Consider the following 14,285-nt stretch of genomic DNA (forward strand, 5'->3'; position numbering starts at 1 on the left):
CTAACAGCCTTACATTACATAACAGCCTGTATACTGTCCAAGTCCTTCTGTAATGATTCAATAGATTCTACATTATCTCCCAATCCACCTATCTTGGTATCATCTACCAACCCGCTGAATCCGAACACAGGGTCACAGGGGTCTGCTGGAGCCAATCCCAGCCAACATAGGGCACAAGGCAGGAACCAATCCTGGGCAGGGTGCCAAACCACCGCAGGACACACACAAACACACCCACAAACCAAGCACACACTAGGGCCAATTTAGAATCGCCAATCCACCTAACCTGCATGTCTTTGGACTGTGGGAGGAAACCGGAGCGCCCGGAGGAAACCCACGCAGACACAGGGAGAACATGCAAACTCCACGCAGGGAGGACCCGGTAAGCGAACTCAGGTCCCCTAACTGTGAGGCAACAGCGCTACCACTGCGCCACTGTGCCACCCAAAATCATTTATATATTAAAAATAGCAGGGGCCCTAGCACTGAACACCGATGGAGACCACTCTTAACATCAGCCAATTCTGATAAGTGTCCTTGCACCATCACCCTCTGCTTTCTGTGAGCCAATTTTGCATACATCTTCACATAATCCCCACATCGTTTAGTCTGATCTCTAGCTACTCATGCAGGACCTCATTAAAAACCTTCAGAAAATCAATACAAAGAATATCATATGCACCTCCCCAGTTATATTCTTGTGTTACTTAGAATTCCAGATTATTAGTAAAGTACAACCTCTCCCATCTAAACCCATGCTGACTCTTCACTAAAACTCCTGTTCTTGCCGTGTGTTGCTCAACCTTCTCCTTAATAATTCCTTCCATTAATTTGCCTGCGATGCATGTTAAGTTTACTGACCTATAGTTACATCAGCCTGATCATCCTTTTTATATAATAGGAGAATATGTGCTATTTTCCAGACCCTATGAATTTCCCCAGTGTGCAGAAAAATGTACAATATTATATGGATTAACAGATTGACAGAGTTATTAGAGTGAAAAAGTTTCATAAATTATAGTCCCAAATTCTAATTGTGCTAGTTTAGCTGAACACCCAGTCCCATTACAGAAAATACAGCACAGAAAAATCAAACGATAAGAGGTCTAGTGAAATACCCCAAAAGTCTGAGAAGCGGTCCGTTGTAGTCACCACATGTTCCCATTCCAAGAAAATTCAGTGAAAAGTAAGAGAAAGAAAAATGCTCCCAATCAAAATGACTTCTACCATTATTAAAAACAAATCAGAAAAAACCTCAGGTGCGGCTCTGACAAAATAATAAGCCTTGACTTAAAAGCAGGACAGATGGGCCTTCACTAATATCAGTAAGCCTGTCATCTCAGAGCTTGCATGATGTACACCTAAAGTCTACTCTCTATATATCTTTTATTCATCCTCGGAATCTGTGAAGGCCAAGTTTAACTTAACATGTCAAAAGAATATTATTACAATTACTACTAAACTGAACTGGTAGCCAGGGTAGGGATTCAAGACCTGGAGTTACATAATGACATTTTTTATTTCTAGTCATAATCCTTGCTGCTATATTGCAGAGGACCTTAACTGGATCTGAAACTCTCCTTCAATTGCTAAAAAAGTTAAAAAATGACGTTACTGCCTGAGACGGCTGAGGAAAGCAACCTTTCCTTCCTGTTTTACAGGGGTGCCATAGAGGGCATGCTAACTAGCTGTATAACTGTGTGGCCCAGGAACTGCAGCATTACTGACCGTATGATTCTACAGAGGATTGTGAGGACAGCTGAGAGAATCATTGATGTGTCTCTACCTTTCCTCCAAGACATCTTCAATAAATGCTTCCTCTGTAAAGCATCCAGCATTGTGGCCAATTCCACTCACCCCTCACGTAGGTTTTTTTTAAATCCTCCTGCCATCTGGTAAACAGTACTGTAGTATCTGTGCCCACTCAATGGACCCCCAGGTCGTCAGGCTCCTTAATAGCTGATCGGTGAACTTTATAATCTTCCTTTTAATCCTAAACTCTGCAATCGCTCTCATTTTTGTAACTAAATTAGTGAAATAACTTTGTTTAACAACCTAACAACTAAAGAAATAAATTAATAAGTTAAAAATTTCTAATATATATATGTTATTGTATGGTGACCTGTTTTGACTTCTCCTGTTTTCTGTATTTTCTTGTAAAATGTTGTGAACTTTATACAGTCTTACGCTGTTGCACGTTACACTGTAGGCCTGAATGCATGCAATTTCACGTCACCTTGTACTTATATATATCAGTGACAACAATAAAGACTACTTGACATGGCTGGATTCGACTGTAAAGTAGTGAACAAACTGAACAGACTCACCTTACAGAATAACAGTCAATTTTGCTTGAGAAAAGCAAATAATCAAGCTTTTCAGCATACTGAAGCTTTAACAAACAACTGTTTTGCATTATTTCAAAGTTGGAGAAAGCAGGCTACAGGAAATACTGAACTGAAATAAGTATTGTCTGGTAAAATGATCACCTTTTCACATTTAAATATAAATAATAATCATTCATTCATGGTTTTACTTCACTAAAGCTGTTAAATAATAACATTCTCAAACCTGTTCAGTCTAATTTAAGTCTGAAAGGCAGAAACAAACCCTGGAGTGGGTGCTGGTCCTCACAGGCCCCCCTCACACCCACAATGCAGCCAGTTTAGAATCGCCACTAAACTTAAAGGATGAATCTCCAGGGTTAGGGTTAGTGTTAGGGTTAAAAGAAAACAGAAGCAACTGGAGAAAATCCCATGTAAACACGAGGAAACATAAAACTCCACACAGCAAACTGCCGTGCATGGGATTTGAATTCACGTGCACTGCCTGAGCTGGAAGGCTACAAGGGGAAAAATGAAAAAAGTGCATGTGGAGATTAATCTTAATTTGGTAGATTAAAACAAGCGTGGATCAAAAGCCATAAAGTCAACAAAACCAAAAATACCAAAGCCCAATGTTCTGGTTCTAACTGTTTAGCAAACTTTTGTAACCCTAACATAAAAATCCTAAAGCTGCTGCTGCAGTAGGCAGGAAGCCTTGTGGCAGGAAGTAGAAAGTAGGAAGTGAGTGCTGCAGCAGCAGTAAGCAAGGTGTGTTTATTATCTCAAACAATCCTTCGCCATCCTGCTTAGTTAGCCCTTGTGAAGGCATTCCCTGTAAGTTATCGTTTTTTCTAGTTTTATAGCTTTTGTTTAAGTAACTTTTGTTAGGGAATGTCAAAGTAAATGTTATATTTCATCACGTAAATTCACTGAGCTTTCGGCTGTTAAGCTCTTAGTTATAAATGCTGCTGTATTTACTTGATGTTACTTATACAAGTACTTATTAGTGTTTGTTTGTATTTGTATTTACAGTTTCACACCAGTTTTGTAATTAAACATTCTCAACATCGCTTTGTAGTTCTGGGAATTATTGCATGAAGGTGTTTAGCTTGCTGGATAATTGAACAGGAGATTCAGTGAGGCCAGTACACCCAAAGTCAAAAACAAGACACAAAAAATACATTTTCTTACTTCAATAAATTCAACAAACCTACACACACAATATTTTTTCCAGTTTACAAATCGATAACTGTGGACACTGCTTAAATGTCATCAGGTTCATGACGTCAAGAGTTGAAACTCTTATGGCAACAGGGAGCCGATGCTTACAACAATGTAGCTGCAGTCATTCGGTGTCACACAAAATGGTGGCAAATGTGATAAAGTAGGACACAAAATGGCAAATAATGCTCATAAAATAATGAAAAAGAAAGGAAAGCAAAATATTTGTAAATGTACATACCATAACAACAGGTCACTGGATCTAGGAGGCAGCAGTGCCAACAACTATGCAGTTTTGCCACATCATAAATATAAGTAAACACATAAGATGAAGAAGTCTAAGCTGTCCTATTGCTTTATTTCTCCTCTACATTTTTCCTTCAGTGTGTATCTTGTTAAGAATTACTTTTTGTCCTATTTTTACCTTATACAGATTACAAAAGTTACGTAGGGGGTCATCCTCTGTCACTGCACCATCACATTACTCCTTTTGTTCCCCTGAATTTAAGGTGGATGAGTCATGGAGGAGATAGGAAAATGTCACATGAGTCTTTAACTTATCTGTGTATCAGCACATGCTCCTAACCTCCTCCTCCTCCTCCTTTCCAGTCATATGTTTACTTGTCACTATAGTAACCAATTTAACCCTTCAGTTTTAACAATGATGAAACCATGTCTTCTGTATTGGTATCATATACTGTATCGATGCTTATGAAGCATCAGTTCCTGTTTAGCTGGACAGATTTTTCCACTTTTCCTTGTAACTAATTACATGTTGTATGATCGTCCTTCTGTCTTAGTTGGTTCAGTTTTATAACTAAATTACTTTATGACAGTGCTCAATGAAAGCTAAAGTGTAAAATAAAGACTGATTGATTAATCCATGCCAGGCCATTTTGAGATCAGTCAATACTACAATGTTGGTTTTCATTGTGTTAAAGACTCTGCTAGTAGAATAAGGCTTTGTTACCGTATTTGCTCTGTATGGAGCTTATTGTTTTACTAACTGACTCAATGATGTTCAGGCCTTGACAGCTCTTGAAGGTGCTTTCTTCTCTCTAAATGATGCTTTTGTCTCTCTGTAAGAGTGTGGGAGAGAAAACAAAACAGTATTGGCTTTCAGGAGATGATCTTGTGAGAGCCACAAATGCACTTGTAATTGTGACAATCTGATATCTATGAATAATTCATCAATCATTATAGTGTACTTAGTCAAGTCCTTCAATTCAAGGTTTCTTACAAGAGCACGGTTGCTAATTTTTACAACTGGAGCTCAGGCAGATTGAGTGAATGATGGGAACTGAAGCAGCATGTGGCTTGACTGGCAACACCTAACCGCCACAACACCCTGGCAGACACAACTAGTAAGCGCGGTGGACTTGGTGCTCATGTACTTCTTAAAGATCTCAGAAACTCCAAGACACACTTCCCCCTGTACCTAAAACAAACAGGTTAGCTTTCATTGCACAGTGTCAGTGCATTAGCTTCAGCGTTATTAACAGAGGTGCACACGGCCTACCTACCTGAGACAAGGTGAGCCGATGGAGATGGTTCGGCTTTTGCCTAATCTAGCAAATCTTGAGCTGCCTGCATTGCTTTTCAGACATGAAACTATAGTTCACTGCATCTCAGGACACTGCTCATATTTGTTGAGGGTACCATCCATTATTTTTGTCTAAAGTATCCTTATAATGGGACACATTATGAAAAACACAGACTTGGGACACAAAGGAAGATTGATTACAGGGTTGAGCATCATAAAATATATTAGTTATGTGCTGTAAATTCCAGTTTTCTGGATAGTAATAGCTCCAGTTTCTTTTTCGTGTGTTTTATGTAGTTTTAAAGGTTTTTAATCATATAAATAAAGGTTTTTAATCATATAAATACTTTAGAAAAACTGAAGTGTTGCACTCACTTCTCATTTTCAGCTCCATTATTACAATAAATGAGTAACAGCCGTTTATTTTTAGATGTGTAATTTAGGCTTAATAATGGCAAAAAAACCTTTAGTGTAGAAGAGTTTAAGATGGTGGCATGCGGCTACTGGTATCGAACATTTTACATTTCAAACAAAAACAAATCTCTTCTGCATTTGGTAACATTTTGTAAGAGTTTAGTGTAGCAACTTTGGAACAAAGTTACTTTTGACTTCAATTGTTTGTTTAATGCCTTGACTTTGGTGTTTTGGTTTCTTTTTGACTTCCTGACTTTTGACCACTGCCTGTTTTGTTTTTTTAATTCATTTCCCAATAACAATCGCCCACTCTAATTCTCCATTTTGGGTAAAACAGGAAGTTTAATTGCTCAAAATACACCTCAATTTTAGCAGAGTCTGCCAAACATAAAGAGTCTACAGCTGCGCACATACCAGAATGATAACAGCCTCCAGCTGACAGGACTGATTAAATTTTAAATAAGCCGACTGCAGTTTAAATAATTAAGTGATGACAAGTTCCCATGGCAAGGGTCAGAGCGCAGTACGTAACATAAGATGAGGGGAATATTGTTTTGGGAGGTGGAGAGCAGGGGCTAAAAAAATGACAGTGTAATTATACATTTTCTTGAAAGTGCCGGCTAGCGGTGAACTCAATATCTGGCATGCTGTTATGAAAGTGGAGCTCAGTCAGAGAGCTCTGATTAAAAACAAACAGCAAGATATTGAAAGAACTGATTAACCATTAACCTGAGACCCTTCCCTGCCCCAGTACTCTTCTGATATCAAGCAAAGGTTAATTAATAACACCAGGAAGGTGTTCACTTCTCACAAGACCTAACTGGGCTCCAGGCCCCATGGCACGCCACTGTTTATGCCTGAGCGGATGAGAGTCAGCACTTCTGTAACTTTACCTTCAGGTGTGACGCAGGTAGCAAAAAAATAAATAAATAAGCCTGGCTATGCTGTCATATTGTCGCCAGCCAGCATAGCTCACTACCTTATCGTCAGAGTGTCAGAGGAGAGCCTACACTCGCTCCTCCAGGCTGATGCTCTGTCTGACCACTCAGCTGGACAGCCTAACACTCCTATCTGATTGAGTCAAGTAGTGAACAAGGAATGATGCATTCAGGAACTAAGATTATTCTAATCCTGCTTCCTTTCATCTCATGCCCTGCCAAAAGTGGAATATTGTAGGCCAATTGGGTTGAGTAAATAAACCAGGAGATGGCATCTTAAGCCAAAATTAGGATCTGAGTATAGATAGATAGATAGATAGATAGATAGATAGATAGATAGATAGAACTTTATTTGTCCCCAGGGACTGTCACAGTTAGGCATCATGCAGGCATATTAAATCTATCCATCCATCCATTTTCCAACCCGCTGAATCCGAACACAGGGTCACGGGGATATTAAATCTAATTAAACCAAAAAGGCCAAATCCTAATCTTTAGTTGTCTAAAATTGAAGCACTAATTTCAGATCATTAATCAAACAATTCATGAATATACACGTGAGGTTTGTTAAAAAGTATTCACAATCTTGTGATGTCATCACAACTTCTCAGACCACACATCTAGCAACAGGACCTCACATCACAGAAATGGTGCCAGAAAAGAGCAGCAACCACAGAAAACAAAATGCCGACATGGAAGCTTTCAAAATACAATGACAGTAAATGTCAAAAAAAAAAGTTCCATTCAAAAAATGCAAATCAAACAGATCATTTTTGAATTCCTCAGTGTTTAAAATCTCTGTAAAATGTATGTCAAGTGAATAAAAAAGGTATTAAAAATGTATCAAAAGTTTAATGTATTGTGACATCCCATGCCGACCACTCCACAGCTTTAGTGCAAGAATGGAGAAGCACAGTCCAGCTTTGGCATGTCTGGCAAGAGGAGGGATGCCCAGAGGATAGGCAGTGGTAGAACAGAGACTTCTTGAAGAGGTACATGAAGCAACCAAATACTGGAGATACTGAGGAGCAGAACCATTCAGAGAACCATAGGTCAAGACATGAATTTTGAACTGGATCCTTGCAGCAACAGGAAGCAAGTGGAGAGACCAAAGCAGTGGAATAGTAGGAATGAAATGAAGAATAGAGAATACCAGTCAAGCAGTTACACTCTGGAGGAGCCAGAGAGGTCTGATAGCTGTTGAAGGAAGCCCTACCAGAACAGGGTTGCAATAGTCCAGCTTTGAGAGAACCAGTAATCTGAACAAGGAGGCAAAATTAGTGAGAATGGGTTGAATTCTCTGAATATTAAGAAGAACAACAGGACGGGCTTATTGAAGAAATCTATATGTTGACTGAAAGTGAAGTGTGCAGAGTTACGCTAAGATTCCTGACCATAACTGATGATGAAAGGGTGACATCTCCAAGGATAGTAATTAGAGAAAAATCTTTCTTTTATGATGAGATTGCAGACAGACAGCTGGAGATCTGAGCTGAAACTTGTGTTTTGAAAGTGGAAATGAGAGGAAGATCTGAGCATCACCCTCATAATGGTGGTACGGGGGACAAAATGGAAATGGCCAATTTTACTAGGCTTTAATGGTACACAAGGCCTATTTACACAGTAGATTTAACAGGGATGCACATACACCACCACCTGAGTAAATGGCTGAAATGTAGCTCTTACCAACACTGTGGTCAACCCTCTACTTCATCTGATAATAAAGGTGTAAATAAGCATTGAACAGACACCTTTAAAGAGACTCCTTTGGACAAAAAGAAACCCACACAGACATTCATTTTAGGCTTGTATCCATGAACTGAACACTGTCTGTATGTGATGGGATTAGGCACCTATAAGCAGTCACTGGAACTGAAGCTATGAGGGACCTTGATCTAATCACCAGAGATGTGTTTTTCAACCACTGTGTGGTGCACCATGACAGCTACCCAGGTATGCCATGGAAATAATAGTGTAGCACACCTGCGTCTGAACCTGAAAGAGACAAGCTCCACAAGTGGTTGAGATATGTTTGAAGAGGATAGGTCTATCTGGTGAAGCTGGCATAAGAGCAGCTCAACAATTGCTATATTGCAGTCACACAGCACTTAGGGCACTTCAGACATGTCTCCAACCTACCAGAGTCCATCTGCCCTGGGTGTGCGGTCACCAGCGAGTTTCACAGGTCTGGTGGATAGTGGGTATATGAGTGTATGAGGCAGAGAGAGGTGGGGAAAGGGACGAAGCAGCTGAGAGATGCCACCGAAGTGCTCTCTAAGTGCCATGTCTGTGAAAGCTGATCTCAGAGCTGTTGTTTTTAATTGGCTTCTCCAGCAGTCCTGTCCCTTTGGACAGTTGAGCATGTGTATGAGATAGAATATGTTTGCGGTTAGTAACATAGTGGTATGTCTTGGGATGCTTTTGGTTACAAAAAGTGTGCCACCTGTGGAAGACGAATGTTCTCTTCGTTCCCTTGTACTAATTCATGTCTGAGAAGTAAGCTTTACAAAACCATGTAATAGCATGCTTTGTTTTAGCAAACAGAAAAATGTTTGTGCAAAGGACTCAAGGTCTGAGCATTCCACACATGAGTCTGCCTTATCACGTTTTCCCTTAGCTTACATCCGAACGCCATAACAAAAGGAGCCAAGAAATCAAGTTGCACAAGGGGTGTTGAAGGGGCTCAAGGATTGTGTATAATAAAGTGTTGACTGTTGCATTTTATAATGATATTAAATCACGCATTCTAGGGGTATAAAACTGGACCCCACCCAACAGACGGGGTTCAGAAGAGCCCTGACACTGTCATGTATATTTGATTGTCTGCTTTTCTGAAACTCTTCTCACCGTGACTCTGAAAATAAAGCTGCTTTATAACCGCACCTGCTGTCGGGTCTGAGATTTCGTCCACACACCCCAGAAAAAAGGTTGGGAAACACTGGATTACACCTTCCTTCAAAACCCGCTGTATTCATTTCTTCTGCCACTTTTGGGGAACTAAAGTCTGAATATCCACTCTTTGTCACCTAAAGCCTAACAATGTGTCCTCTTTGTGAGCTCAAAGCTAATAAGCTACTCTGTTGGGGGTGAGAAATCAAATCACTCTCTTAGGAGCGAAAAGCTCACAGATGTTCTTTGGCAGAGAAGCTGCTATCCAAAGAGCCTTGGAGTTGGACGCCCTAAACTAGCGCTATGATCCACTGAGTCTTGTCTGAGAAAACTGAGAAGCAGCCATTACTTCAAGAAGGGAATTTTCAGTATCTACACTCTTGTGCCAGCCAGAAAGCACCCATCCTGTACATCTAGAGTCTCCAAAATAACATCAAGTTGAGATATGAATGTTCATAATATCCACACTGCTTGCTAATTTATTCGATGTGTTCATGGCTTTTTGCAAGATGCAAACCTTTCTAACATTTGTGCAAAGTCTGCCCTGAATTATTTTCCTCAAAATAGCAATGGACATGATACTTGAAGATGATATTAAAAACACTTAGCTTGACTTTTAATGCTTTGCATGTACAACCAACTCATCATCATCACCATCTGAAGAAGAGGGAAAGTCTGCAAGACAACAATAACATATTCCCGTTCCTAGGTTTTTGACTCTTTAGCTGTTCCAAGCTAGGTTGGTTCACAGGAAAAATGTTCAAAAGCTAGGTGGAAGTTTCTGAATGGCATTTAAAACAGACAAGATGTAGTAGCAGCAATTTTTATGATCTTGCTCAAAAAGTATTTACAAAAATCTGTCCATTAAACTATTTACTAACCTCCTGACTCCCCTTCTCACCATGCTTTATGTCTGTGACTAGAGTATTCTGACAAGTTCTGACTTGATCATATTAAAGATCTTGTGCTTGGCCCTCAGCTCTGTCTTATTTCGTAGTTTGTGTCTGCATGTCTACATGTCAAAAGGGCCTCGTCTCACAGTTTAAAAATTGATCCAAATAATGAAAGCCTGCACTAGGATGTAAATATGTGGAAAGCACACACATCTGCAAAGATACTTAAAGCAAAAATCACAGTGAGTGTGCACACTTCAGTCCAGTCCTGGGTCAAAATTTACTACACTGGACTCCGGGTATTTAAAAACTGCTAACGATTTGAGAAGACTAAACAAAACCGAGGATTGAGCAGCACATGATGATGTAGTAATAAACAGTGGGGAGTATTTTTTAATGAGAAATACAATTGGCTGTGAAATTCAGAAGGTTTAGGGGAGTAAGCAAAATTTCAAAGATGACTAAACAGGCAGGATCGGTACATGGAAAGGCAAATGATCAAAACGAAAGGAAAGACCCCTATAAAAAGACAAAAGATAACCATGAAATCAACTTGTAACAGATGTGCCCAAAACACAAATGACGACAGTGGGATTGGTACCCATACCCCAATGATAGACTCCAGCTCCCTGCTGTCCTAACAACAATCAAATACTGGGCAAGCCAATTCATTCCTCTCTTCCCTGACATCTTTAACCAACCTCATGCACAGTGTACCCTTCCAGATTGCTTTGAATCTTTTGTTATCGTTGCAGTTCACAAAAAAAAAAAAACAAAATACGCTGCCTCAATGGCTGCAGGTCCATTGCACTTATGTCAATTCTAATGAACATTAGATTAGATATACTTTATTTGTCTCTAAGGAAAGATTAAAACTTTCCAGAAGCCCAACATAATATATATATATATATATATATATATATATATATATATATATATATATATATATATATATATATATATATATATATATATATATAATGGTATGATAAACAAACAACAACCATCCAAACACATATAAGAACTTCTGGCTTAGATACTGAAGAGCTGCTGCAGAAAATAACAAGCTTGAAAGTGGCAGTAAAATGGTGAGACCTCTCCAGATATACCACAGGTTTATATTTAAAGGCATGAACATTTGAATACAGCAGGTCCCGCTCACTGTGTCCACAAAAGGAAGACACCAGTGTTCAGAATGACTCATCTTTACAGTGTTCACAATTCAGTGAGCCATTCTTTAGCTTAAAAAGAGGCATCAACAGGAAGACGCAACCCCCCTGGTAGTCAGTACCATGGATGAATTCAGACAGCATTTCAAAGTCTGGATCACATGTTTAAGCTTTAATTGTAATGTGCTTGCTTTTTTTGTATCACTTATTCACATAGGTCTCCAGAACCTTTTCCACTCCATCTGATTGCATCTGTGGCGCACTCAAAAAAAATGTGGCCACAATAGTTCTTTGTTTATCTAATATATCACAGAAGTGATGGTATGTGGGAAACAATGGGTTCCTGGTCTAGAGTGGAGAGTGAAAACGGACTGTAGAATTGAGCAGTAATCAGTGGGAACGTTTCACGCTGAAGTGTTTCAGTTGGGGATACATAAAGGGGACGAACCTGCCTGCCCCTCAGATGCAACTTGGACAACTGACTGTGTGATATCATTGCTCCTCCACTCTGCCTGTATTCCACAGACAGCAGACTTCAGGGCAAAACACCCAGATTACATCACTGTTGAAGGTCAACGAAGTTTAGTTCCAGATCCGTTTATCGTAGCTCATTCTCTGATGAAGGCAAAGCTTGCATACATTTCACAATTTGCTATTTTGACATTTTTGTTGCTGTGGCCCCCTCATGGGGCCTGTAACTCATCAGATGTCCCTCATCCAGCATTAAATAGCATCTGAAGGTTTAAGATGGTTGTCTGCAATACCCAAAACGCTACAATACCTGAACACTCCATGAGATGTGATAGTTCTTTCAACTTAAAAAGCTGGCCAGCTTTCAGTCGTTTCCACCTTATGTTTATCCGCACTCTGGATCTTTACCCTTGTCATCCTCAGACAAGCTGCTCCTCTACAAGAGTATGAGATAGTTCCCATGGTATTAGTGATTGCAATGCTACCAGCTGAGTACAAGAATATTTAATATATCCCACTCTACGTTCCTCAAAGTCTCTTACATTCACAGATGTTGTGGACGTAAGGTAGCCTTCGGATCCATCTCTTAAATCCACAGCTGATCTGCAAAGCAAACATATTTGAATGACTAGTTCTTACCAATATAAGTCTGCTACTGCTCCTCATCTTGACCCACTTCACTTTGCATACAGGGCAAGTATCTCTTTGGATGACACCATAAACATTGGCCTTCACTTTGTGCTGGAGCATCTGGACTGTAAAGGAACTTATGCCAGAATACTGTTTGTAGACTTCAGTTCAGCATTAAACACCATTGTCTCTGAGCTGTTGTTAACTAAACTTCTACATACTGAACCGAATGCTTCCATCGGTAAAAGGCTTTGGCTTTTTTGACAAACAGGAAACAGTATGTTCAGATGGGCCCCCACTTCTCAGGCTGTCTCTTTATCAGCGCAGGTGCCCCTCAAGGCTGAGCACTTTCCCCCTACTCTTGTACACCAATGACTGTAGGCCCAGTGACTTTACGTTTGCTGATGACACCACTATTACTAATGGCAATGAAACAGCTTACAGAAATGAGGTGACTCATCTTGTGTCTTGGTGCCATACAAATAACCAGGTACTCAATTCCACAGACAGTGGAAATGGAAATCGGCTTTCGCAAACATCAGTTAGAATCCCTCCCCTAGAAATGAATGATTCTGAACTCAATATTGTGAAGTCTGTTGAGAGAATAATTGACGTGTGTGAATTTAGTGTTGCTAATCATTTCAAAAGGATCACCATTGACTCAAGTCACCCAGGGCATCATTTGTTCTAAAAACACTCCTCTGGTAAACGCTTTCAGTCAGTTCAAACTAAGACTGATAGAACAGCTTCTTTCCCAGAGCTATAGCCCTCACAAGCCAGTAATTTAGCCTGTCTTCTCCACTTACTAGTGTGTTCTCTCATATACTGTAAGAAGGTGTGTGTATGTTGTCACACGTGTTTGAATAGGGGACGGTTTAAGGGCTCAGATAATTGTACTATTCCTCCGGAAAGCCAGAGGGCACTGTCAACTAATGCCTTTTCTCTTCCTATCTCTGCAGACCTGAAGATTGACAACCATGACACCTCTGATGTCACTTCTGCATGCCTGAACCCCCCACTTCCTGCCCAGAACCTTTATCTCCGAAAGCAATGCCATCTTGAATCAGTCTGATTGAGACTCGCATTACTGAGACCTTTTTTTTTTCATAGCGCTATACCGCACGTTTTATTTGATACTTGTGGTGCCCCAAAGATCTATAAATCTCTGTCTGTCTCTTTATTCCAATGTGTATTTTCAGTATATATGCAAGAATGTGTGTGTGTGTTCACAGAATTGCATCTGGTTATAATGTATGTTGTTTAGCTTCTGTTATTTTGTATGTGAAGTTGTGTTATGGTGGGCTGGTGCCCTGCCCAGGGTTTGCTTCCTGCCTTGCACCCTGTGTTGGCTGGTATTGGCTCCAACAGATCCCTGTGACCCTGTAGTTAGGATATAGCTGGTTGGATAATGGATGGATGGAAGTTGTGTTATGCTATTAGCAGCTTCAGATCTCTCCAATCAAAATCCTGTACATTAAGTACTGGCGAATAAAAGTGATTTTAACTAAAAAACTGGGTGATTTAGTGTGACCAAGAAATGTAATGATCTGGGGTTTTTTTTGATAGCCTTTTCTTAGCCTTTAAAAATACTTGAGATATAGTATTGGGGGTTTTAATGATAAAGAAAAATAGTTGCTACATTTATTTTGGATTTGAAGTGTTTGCATTACTTTAAACATTAATTACTTTCTCCCATGGTGCAATTTGTTTTTGTTAATGGTTGCTGCCATTTTGTATTCTTTGTTGTGTTAGTTACGAGGCCGTCGCTAGGCAGTGTCAACAGGAGGAGTGTG

At 39.8% G+C, this 14,285-nt stretch overlaps 1 long non-coding RNA gene across 1 annotated transcript; it reads left to right on the forward strand.

Moving 5' to 3' along the window:
* Positions 1 to 3,096: 3,096 nt before the first annotated feature.
* Positions 3,097 to 13,672, forward strand: LOC120527874. The gene is made up of 2 exons (XR_005633416.1): positions 3,097 to 3,158; positions 13,452 to 13,672. It is a non-coding gene; the product is annotated as an uncharacterized LOC120527874 (long non-coding RNA).
* Positions 13,673 to 14,285: the final 613 nt, after the last annotated feature.

This window comes from Polypterus senegalus, chromosome 4 (assembly GCF_016835505.1).
Source record: "Polypterus senegalus isolate Bchr_013 chromosome 4, ASM1683550v1, whole genome shotgun sequence".
NCBI classification, from domain to species: Eukaryota; Metazoa; Chordata; class Cladistia; order Polypteriformes; family Polypteridae; genus Polypterus; species Polypterus senegalus.